The sequence below is a fragment of the Leucoraja erinacea genome, chromosome 26, assembly GCF_028641065.1.
Source record: "Leucoraja erinacea ecotype New England chromosome 26, Leri_hhj_1, whole genome shotgun sequence".
Classification (NCBI taxonomy): domain Eukaryota; kingdom Metazoa; phylum Chordata; class Chondrichthyes; order Rajiformes; family Rajidae; genus Leucoraja; species Leucoraja erinaceus.
Window position 1 is genome coordinate 26,554,786 of NC_073402.1, and position 10,503 is coordinate 26,565,288.

At 44.3% G+C, this 10,503-nt stretch overlaps 1 long non-coding RNA gene across 1 annotated transcript; it reads right to left on the reverse strand.

Moving 5' to 3' along the window:
* Positions 1-313: 313 nt before the first annotated feature.
* LOC129709865 (uncharacterized) lies at positions 314-8,687 on the reverse strand. The gene is made up of 2 exons (XR_008725588.1): positions 7,426-8,687; positions 314-1,391 (listed from the first exon to the last, which is right to left on the reverse strand). It is a non-coding gene; the product is annotated as an uncharacterized LOC129709865 (long non-coding RNA).
* Positions 8,688-10,503: the final 1,816 nt, after the last annotated feature.

Here is a 10,503-nt window from a genome sequence, read left to right on the forward strand (position 1 = left end):
AGGACAGCCCAGGTCGAAAAATGTTCCGCTTATCAACTGTAAAAAGCCTCAAGCACAAAAATACAAGCCCGCTAACTGACAAACCTGTTGGACACCGTCAGGTACACAAAAATGCTGGAGAAACTCAGCGGGTGCAGCAGCATCTATGGAGTGAAGGAAATAGGCAACGTTTCGGGCCGAAACCCTGAAGGGTTTCGGCCCGAAACGTTACCTATTTCCTTCCTGAAGGGTTTTGGCCCGAAACATTTCCTATTTCCCTTCGCTCCATAGATGCTGCTGCACCCGCTGAGTTTCTCCAGCATTTTTGTGCACCTTCGACTTTCCAGCATCTGCAGTTCCTTCTTGGACCCCGTCAGTCCTTATTCAGGTTTCATAACCACAAAACCCAGCAAAAAAACACAAATTATTTTTCGTAAATTCGGACTGCAACTCCCGCTGCTAACAGAAACCACCTGCAGGACAACACCCCAGCCATTCATCTTCCACCCGGCTGAAAATGCCTCCCACTAGACAACCTGTGATGAGTAGCTGTTGACAAGTTAACGAGAGAAACCGGCAGCAGCCTTGCTTCACTCAGATACAAGGTGAACAATTACTGCAGAGAATAAGGGGGTAGAATTTCTGCTTTAGAGCGCCTGGGACCCTGGGTTCGATCCTGACTACGGGCGCTGCCTGTTTGTGCATTCGCCCCGTGACTAGGATAGTGTTAATGTGCGGGGACCGGTACCGAAGGGCCTGCATCCACGCTGTATCTCTAAACTAAACTAAAATATCAGGAGAATAACTGGAGAGGGGTGGCCCGAGTAAATAAATGACATCTTTGGGGCCCTTCAATACATGTCAAATGTAATGAAATTATGCTAATGTCAAAAGTCAAGAGTCAAGGTTGTTCAATGTATCAAAACAGATCATAGAGTCATACAGTGTAGAAACAGGCCCTTCAGCCCAACTTGCCCACACCGAACAACATGTCCCATCTACACTAGTCCCACCTGCCTGTGTTCGGCCCATATCCCTCTAAACCTGTCCTATCCATGTACCTGTCTAAATGTTTCTTAAGCGTAGGAATAATGCCTGCAATAGTACCAACCTCAATGAAATTCAGCAGCTTAACAGGCCATTGAACACAATTCTCATCGATAACATAATAAACAAAAAAAAAAATCAATAAATTAAAAAAACAAACAATATTATTGCAATAAGCACAAAGTCCTTAGAGCAACCAAGACTGGTCGCTGTTCATTGTTTAGTTCGCGTTTGCGGAGTTCGAGAGCTTGATGGTTATTGGGAAGAAGCTGTTCTTGAACCTGGAGGTCATGGTTTTCACACTACTGTTACCTGCTGGCTGATGGCTGGAGAGATATGAGAATGTGACCAGGTCTTCGATAAGGCTGTAAAGAATTTGAATGTAAGATACACAGTAAATAATTCGAACACGACAAAAACCCACGGGGTTTTGATTGCCCGACTGCGAATGGTTCGACTGCCCCGATTGCAGGAGATTAGACTTTATTGCCTTCCATCACAGTGAGGAATGTGGGGAATCAGCTGTGGTGGATGTTTATGCTAACTTTTATGTAGTTGTGTGTCTTGTTACTTTTTTTTTAGTATGGGTGTAAATCGAATTTCACTGTACCTTAATTGGTAGACGTGACAATAAACTGACCTTGAAACCTTGAAACAATTACGGCTGGATAAACAGTGGCAAATGAGGAAAATGTTTTACAAGGTATCGTGGGAGAAATCCCTTTGCTTTTCTTCAAAGTAATACTGGAAGGGCAGGCAGGGCCTGATGGTATAGTGTTGCTGCCACTACATTGTAGTGTCTGTCACGACTGTTTTATGCTTTAAGCTTCTTGAGTGGGACATCAACCAGTTTGTCGAATGAAAGGCAAATGATCTTCCCAGGACCACAGCTGATATCTGTGCTAGTGAGTACAAGGAGGATCCTGGTTTTGACTTTAGACCCTAGACTTTAGAGATACAGCGCGAAGGGAGGCCCTTCGGCCTAACCAGTCCGTGCTGCTCAGCGACCCCCCCAGACTAACACTATCCTACACACACTAGGGACAATTTACAATTCAACCGAAGCCAATTAACCTACAAACCCGCATGTTTTTGGAGTGTGGGGGAAACCGGAGTGCCTGGAGAAAACCCACGCGGTCACATGGAGAACGTACAAACTCCGTACAGACAGTACCCGTAGTCAGGATCGACTACAGATGCCTGGTGATGTGAGTCACTGTGCACTGTGCCGTCCTAGATACAGAAGAGGCTGCAGATGGGGCAGACGGTGGAATCTGGAGCAACAAGCTGACTGCTGGATGAACTCCAGTTGGAATAGGATGAGTCCATTCAGGCCCTCATGGACATACTATCAACTGTACAAGCAGCTTCACCAGTCGGCAGGGAAAGAAGTATTTAATCGTTGAAATCAGTGCTATTTAATTTGTAGTTATAAAGTCGCTGATATGCATATTGTTCCTGGCTGTCTATGGCATTTGTCGACCTTTAAGCTGCTTAAACTGTTTAAGGACCTGACCCCCTAATTTAATGAATACATTTTATTTTTAAACTTTAGTCATCTCTCTGAAAGTTTAAAAATGAGAAAATCTATGTTTTACCTTTTTATCGATTTCGATACACTGTGCAGGTAGGCGGGTAGGGTTAGACTAATAGCACCGCTGAACACAGGTGAAAGATTTATGTTTCTGATGCTAATAAACATGACTTTAAAAAAGTTGGAGAAATGACTGTAGTAATTCAAGTAGGTTGAGGAATCTTAAGCTTGGATCTTAAAAATTTGAAGGTTATCACAACACGCATTAAATTTGGCATAATTCACATTTTGTAACAGGCTTACATAGTGTCATATTTCACTTGCTAGCATTCAAACATTCTCAGGGTTACGAGGGACTGCGACCTTTTTTTACTCGCGGGCATTTTTTAACATATTGAAAAAACTGCCGCGACCCAGCTGAGGCCTCGAGTACACGGAGACCACTCTCGAGCATGGAGGAGAGTGACGAAGACCTCCTACCACCATGCTGCGAGTATGAGACGAGGGCAAACTCGCCACAACTCACGGATTAGGTCGCCCAAGTGGGACAGGCCCTTCAATGCAAGTTATTTTATTCCAATTGAAATTAAAGAATAAATAAGCACTTTGATATGTGAAGTTTACATTAAACCGCTGAGACCAAGTAATGTTAAAACTAAATATATTTTGCTTCATTTCGCCCTGTATAGAGCAATCTTTATTCACGTTATTAGGTTTCACGACACCAATTCAGTGTAATATGATTTGAACATGTCTAATTTGATAACCAAAAGTGAAGTCATGTTTATTTCAAAACCACAATCTTAGCATATTTTTCATTCTTTCTGTTTATAAATAAGTTAGATTGGAAATTAGTTTCAGAGCATATCCCCTTGTGACCATCTGTAACTTGAGCAGTTTGTGACGTTCATCGTGAATCCATCAAGATATAACGTAGGAAAGAACTGCAGTTGCCGGTTTACACCAAAGAAAGACACAAAATGCTGGAGTAACTCAGCGGGACTGGCATCATCCCTGGTATTAAGGGGCTGTCCCACTTGGGCGACTTAATTGGCGAGTTTAGAAGAGTTTGAAAAAATGACATGTTGAAGACCTCCTTCGACCCCCTTCAACTATGTTGAAGACTAGCTGGGACTAGCTAGGACTAGCTAGGACTAACTTCGGGAAAATTGGACACCGATTAGTGGAGAGTGAAGACGACCTCCTTCGATCTTCTTCAACCTCCCTTCGACTATGATGAAGAGTATCTACGATTACCTTCGACTACCCTTGATTACCTATGACTAACATGCCGACCTACTACGACTAAACCTACAAGTAAAAGAAGTATCGATTTTTTCCGTGGCGACCCTTTTTTACTCGCGGGCATTTTTTAACCTATTGGAAAAAAAACACCGCGACCTAGCTGAGGCCTCGAGTACGCGGAGACCGCTCTCGAGCATGAAGGATGTTACGAAGACCTCCTATGACCTCGTGTCGACCATGCTTGCGAGTATGAGTCGAGGGCAAGCTCGCCAGATCACGCGGATCAGGTCGCCTAAGTGGGACAGGCCCTTTAGTTTCACTGAACACCTCCGCTAAGTCCGCCTAGGTCGATGCAATCTCCCGGTTGCTGCCAGTCCCGCTGAGTTACTCCAGCATTTTGTGTGTACCTTCAAGATAAAACTTGGGTTGTGCCTTCTGTTTCAGGCCATGGAATATTTACTTGTGATTTGACATTCAACAAAGGGGAAAAGTCACAGCGATTAAAAAAGTAACTGATGACTCCCTCAAACTAAGCTTGTTTTTACATCTTTAAGATGAATGCCTCAAAGTAACTGAGAATGGACTAGAAGGCATCGAGTCAACTGAGTGGCACTCTTGATTTTTAAGAGATAGTTATGTGAGACCAAGTTAATGGATATTTTTAAGGCTGAGATTGACAGATTCTTGATTAGTAAGAGTATCAGGGGTTATGGGAAGAAGGCAGGAGACTGGGGTTGAGAGCGAAAGATAGATCAGCCATGATTGAATGGCGGAGTTGACGATGGGCCAAATGGCCTTATTAATTGGGTTCGGTAAAATTATAAATTGTCCCTAGTGTGTAGGATAGTGATAGTGTACGGGGTGATCACTGGTCGGAGCAGACTCGGTGGATCGAAGGGCCTGTTTCTGCGCTGTATCTCTAAAGTCTAAAGTAAAATAATGTTTGTAGGAAACTCTTCAGAAACCTAACTGCATAATCATAAGCAGCAGTTTATAGAATTACGAAAGCCGTAGATATGGTAGATACAGAACCTTTTTGCCAGGGTGGAAATGTCAAAGATTATTGTGCATAGCTGTAAGGTGAGAGATTCAAAGTTTAAATGAGTTATAGACAATAGACAATAGGAGTAGGCCATTCGGCCCTTCGAGCCAGCACCGCCATTCAATGTGATCATGGCTGATCATCCCCAATCAGTACCTTGTTCCTGCCTTCTCCCCATATCCCTTGACTCAGCTATCTTTAAGAGCTCCATCTAACTCTCTCTTGAAAGCATTCAGAGAACCGGCCTCCACCTGAGGCAGAGAATTCCACAGACTCACAACTCTCTGTGTGAAAAAGTGTTTCCTCGTCTCCGTTCTAAATGGCTTACCCCCTATTCTTAAACTGTGGCCCCTGGTTCTGGACTCCCCCAACATCGGGAACATGTTTCCTGCCTCTAGCGTGTCCAAACCCTTAATAATCTTATATGTTTCAATAAGATATCCTCTCGTCCTTCTAAATTGGAGAGTGTACAAGCCCAGCCGCTCCATTCTATCAACATATGACAGACCCGCCATCCCAGGAATTAATCTCGTGAACCTACGCTGCACTCCCTCAACAGCAGGAGTTATGCGGGGCAAGTTTTATTTTACACAGAGAGTGCATGGTCTGTGCTCCCAGGGGTGAGGATCATGGCATTTAAGGGGCTTTTAGACAGGCACATGGATATGCAGAGGATGGAGGGAAATGGATCATGTGCAGGCTGAGGAGATTAGGTTAACTCGACATCTTGTGTAGCATGATCATTGTGGGCCAAAGGGCCTGTTGCTGTGCTGAAGTGTTCTATATTCTACGTAATCAGACACCACGAATGGTGGTGTCAAAATCCAGTGAAAATAGACCCTGATTGATTATTTCCATTTAAGACCATTTGCCATCTATGACCCTTCTGTATCCTCTTTGAGAAACAGATTAGCTAGTCCAATTAAAATCTCAAGAAACCCGCATTCCTTTCTCAAGAGACTAATCCATTTTATTTCTTTGAGTGACTAGCGACAGTGCACATCACCAACTTCCCAATCCCTGTCTTTTGAAGGAGTGGGGAACAGCCTCTTTTGCCTCAAACATTATTCCCAATATTCCAGCTTTGATGAGAAGTCGGTGTCACGGTAAACCGGCACCTGCCGTTCCTTGTGCCAACCTGAAGTGTCCACCTGGTTTCCTCTCTCTAATGCCCCGTCCCACTTAGGAAACCTGAACGGAAACCTCTGGAGACTTTGCGCCCCACCCAAGGTTTCCGTGCGGTTCCCGGAGGTTGCAGGTGGTTGCCAGAGGTTGCAGGTAGTGGAAGCAGGTAGGGAGACTGACAAAAACCTCCGGGAACCGCACGGAAACCTTGGGTGGGGCGCAAAGTCTCCAGAGGTTTCCATTCAGGTTTCCTAAGTGGGACAGGGGCATTAATTAATTGATGCTGTCTACTTTAGACAATAGACAATAGGTGCAGGAGTAGGTCATTCGGCCATTCGAGGCAGCGCTCCCCATTCAATGTGATCATGGCTGATCATCCACAATCAGTACCCCGTTCCTGCCTTCTCCCCGTATCCCCTGACTCTGCTATCTTTGCTGCATTTCTCCAACATTCAGATTTCCAGCATCCGCAGAACACCCTGTTTGTACAACGTTCTTTACAAACAAAGTCAACATCGAGAAGACTGAGAGGGTTTGGTTCAGTTTCAGATAACTTTGTTGTCAGGTGTTCCGAGGTGCAGTGAAAAGCTTTTGCTGTGCGCTGACCAGCCAGCGGAAAGACTGTACACGATTACAATCGAGCCATTCGCAGTGCACAGATACACGATAAGGGAATAATGTTTGGTGCAAAGTATAGCCAGATCAAAGATAGTCCGAGGGTCCCCAATGTACTATAGGGTGATTTCACCAAATGTCAAATGAGCGTAGATCCCCCCTCACGTGACCGAAAAATTTAACTGGTGACCGTGAAGCACGGCGACCTAAATTTTCAGGCAAAAAAAAAGATAGGAAGTAAGGTAATTACAAGAGGGAACTGAAGGTGGAAAAACAGCGGAAGTGAACAGCAGACATTTGCCGTGGAGATTTAAAGGTCCAAAATATCGGGAATTATCGCATTTGCTCGCTGCATTTCATCAAAAGTAAGTTAATAATGCCTTTTGATGAAATTCAGCGAGCAAACGCGATAATTCCCGATATTTTGGATCTTTAAATCTCCACAGCAAATGTCTGCTGTTCACTTCCGCTGTTTTTCCACCTTCAGTTCCCTCTTGTAATTACCTTACTTTCTATCTTTTTTTTTTGCCTGAAAATTTAGGTCGCTGTGCTTCACGGTCAACCCAACTAGCACAGAAAATTTCAGCTCAAATATCGGCCGTTCTCCATGTATTTAACGGGTGTGAAAGTGCGTGTTTCCCCATTCACTAACATATACCAAAGTGACATATGTCCTCCAGTTAAAATTTTCGGTCACGTGATTACCCCTGTAGTTAATACCCCTCTAATCCAGGCAGCATTACTGGACAACCTCCTCCGTGCCGATGGTGGTGGGAGATTGGTGTCAGTTTGAGAGGGTTTACTCCCTTCCCCCAAACTGTTAGCAGTAACAACTTACTGCATAATTGTCCTTCCCGATATCCTTCAGTTAATTTTTGTTTTCATTGCTGCAGTCTGCTAGCAGAGGAGATGGTTCATGTGTTCTTCCGTAGCTTCAGAGAGCTTGGTAGTTTCGTTCAACGTGTTACGTCCACAATATCGAGAAGGATGGATGGTCACGCACCAGAATTGATGAATTTATGGAAGGAACAAATCCACTGATCCACGTATTTCCATCACAGCCAACATGGCTGATGTTCACAGGAGTCGGACTATTTGAAGAATGCATCCTCCCTCTGAATGAACTCGTGCGATGACACTGCCTCTTTGATGTTGGAATAACTTACAACCGACGGTCGAGAAATCTTTGCCCTCTTGATCCTCACACCTGTTCCTCCGTCCGTCGAAGGAGCATCATTTCTGTTCTCTCTGCAAAATTTACAACCAGGCTGACACATTTGGGGCACATGAGTTATACCTGAGAGTGACACAAGGACGAGCACTCCCGGGTGAAGGGAGGAACGTTCTCAGGTTTGGACACTTGAAGCGGCTTGTTTTGGCTCGAGCACAGAACCTCGACATGATTGAACATGCATCCGGAACATTCCATGATAGCGATTAGCACTAATCTGCCACGAAAGACATGACTGAGTTGTGAGATAATGCCTCACATCTGGACACGCAAGCATTGCAACCACAATCCTTTGTCCTGAAGTAACTGCCCCAACAGCTGTTTCGCGTAAGGAAGAAATAGCAGATTAAAAACTAACAGATGTCAGGGTGAAGTGTTCACGTAAAACCAATTGTTGCCTGTTGTCGTGAGCAAACATGTCCTAATGTGGTTTTAATAAATGGTTTTTGAACTGAAAGGAACAAACTCAATTGACATCTATATAATTAAAATTAAATGACCACTGTTTGCACTCTATATTGATTTTAGAAGAAAATGCTACCACGTATGGCTGTGATTTTTGGCCATCTTAATCAGAGTCCACCTCCGCTCATCAGGTGCCAAGGATTTTTCCCGTCGAAGAAAAATAAATGAGTTATTAGTGTTTAAATAATGTTGAGACTCTCTCTCCTGTCAATCACGCCATGAATGCCACGCCCCATCTGGTGGGAGGGGGAGGGACTATAAAAGCCGGAAGTGTGGGCGTGGCTGTCTCTGCAAGATGGAGGAGGGAGAGGTCACGACTCTCTGTCTGGTGGCCTTGCACCCTGCTTGAAATGGTATGAAACTGCACTTGAATTTGGTGGCCTTGCACCCTGCTTGAAATGGTATGAAACTGCACTTGAATTTGGTTCCCTTGCACTCTGCTTGAAATGGAATTTCAAGGAATAGCCGTGAGTCAACTGCCAGCCCACCAGCCTTGAGTGAGTGAGCTGCCAGCCCAATAATCCATTCAGCCCACAATGTCCATACTCGCCCTCTGGAAACCAGTCCCTTCAGCCCACAACCCCAATACTAGCGAATTGGAATTGGTGGAGAGGTGGAATATTGCTTTGGGGACCAGCCCTCCCATGTGAACATGGGACCCAACGGGTCCCACTTATTCTGGTAGTTTTATAAAGTTAACGGACATTCAGGTTAAATGCGTCTGAAGAAGGGTCTCGACCCAAAACATCACCCATTCCTTCTCTCCAGAGATGCTGCCTGTCCCGTTGAGTTACTCCAGCATTTTCTGTCTATCTTCGGACATCCAGGTTGAACAGGTTGCTGTCTAGATTGCAGTTCAGCAGAAACTGATGCAGTCGTGGAGAATTGACAAAGTGATGTCAACGAGATAAGTTGCAGGGATATGGGTAAAATGAGGGTGAGTGGAATTGCAAATGCAGGAGAAGGATATTTACCATTTTAACCCATCGTACCATGCAGCCTGAAGACTGCAACAACCAGGTTCAGGAATAGCTACTTCCCCACAGCCATCAGGCTATTAAACCTGGCTCGGACAAAACTCTGATTATTAATAACCAATTATCTGTTATTTGCACTTTATAATTTTATTTATTCATGTTTGTATATATTTATATTATGGTATATGGACACATTGATCTATTTTGTAGTAAATACCTACTATGTTCTGTGTGCTGAAGCAAAGCAAGAATTTCATTGTCCTATACAGGGACTCATGACAATAAACTCACTTGAACTTGAACTTGAACTGGAACAATAAGATTATAGTTGACCCTCCACCATATCAACTACCTGACCTTTCCCTAGCCCATCACGCAAACCAACCTCCCTTCCATTGACTCCATCTACACTTCACACTACCTCGGCAAGGTCAGCAGCATAATCAAGGACGAGTCTCACCTCTTCTCCCCTCTCCCCACAGGTACAAAATGTACGAAAGCACACACTTCCAGATTCAGGAAAAGTTTCTTACCAACAGTTATCAGGCAACATAAATGGCAACTGAATCCCCAACTAGAGATCAGTCCTGACCTCCCATCTACCTCATTGGAGACCTTCGGCCTATCTTTAGTCGGACTTTACTCGACTTTAGCTTGCACTAAACATTATTCTCTTTATGTGTGATTAGACTCAATGGAAGGGAGGTTGGTTTGTGTGATGGTCTGGGGCTGCGTCCACAATTCACTGCAATTTCTTGCGGTCTTGGATGGAGCTGCTCCTAAACCAAACTGTGATGCATCCTGATGCATACGTACGGTATGGAGACTTCCATCTCCAGGGCGAGACTGCTTGGATTACATGCAGCAAGGTCGAGTACATCACATGAGTTTCAACTTACAGAAATGTCGGGGTTTTTTCCAAGTCTTATGTATTATACTGCCGTGCAGAAACTTGTGTTATTTGCGTATAACATATTTTTGTGTGTGGTCTGAGTCTATGTGCCTGTGACACAGATAGTAGCAAGACGTACATTGCATCTGCATGTACATCACCCCACTTGCGCGTATGACCATTACCCCAAACTGACTTGACTTAGTTATTTCACAATTTTGAAGAGAAGAAGAGTTTTCCTTACATACTGTTCACTGTTAGCCCTGGATTATTTGGATGAGAGAGAGAGAGAGAGAGAGAGGAGAGAGAGAGAGAGAGAGAGAGAGAGAGAGAGAGAGAGAGAGAGTGAGA